General features: G+C 35.8%; 1 protein-coding gene across 3 annotated transcripts in view; it reads right to left on the reverse strand.

The window, feature by feature from the left end:
• TEX52 (testis expressed 52) overlaps positions 1-274 on the reverse strand; it is a 10637-nt gene that overhangs the window by 1109 nt on the left and 9254 nt on the right. The gene's annotated exons all lie outside the window — the stretch shown is intronic.

Here is a 274-nt window from a genome sequence, read left to right on the forward strand (position 1 = left end):
TCCAGCCTGGGTGACAAGAGCAAAACTCCATCTGGAAAAAAAAAAAAAAAAAAAAGATTAAAGATTTAAAGATGTATAGGGCACTTACCGTGAACGGAGTTTGCAAGACTGGAAGTTGCTCTGGGTGAGTGAGTGGGTGAGTGAGTGGAGAGTGAGTGAGTGAATGTGAAGGCCTAGGACATTACTGTACACTACTGTGGACTTCATAAACACTACGTGATTTGGTGACACTAAATTTATTTATTTATTTATTTATTTATTTATTTATTTATTT

Source organism: Hylobates moloch, unplaced genomic scaffold (assembly GCF_009828535.3).
Source record: "Hylobates moloch isolate HMO894 unplaced genomic scaffold, HMol_V3 SCAFFOLD_8, whole genome shotgun sequence".
NCBI lineage: Eukaryota > Metazoa > Chordata > Mammalia > Primates > Hylobatidae > Hylobates > Hylobates moloch.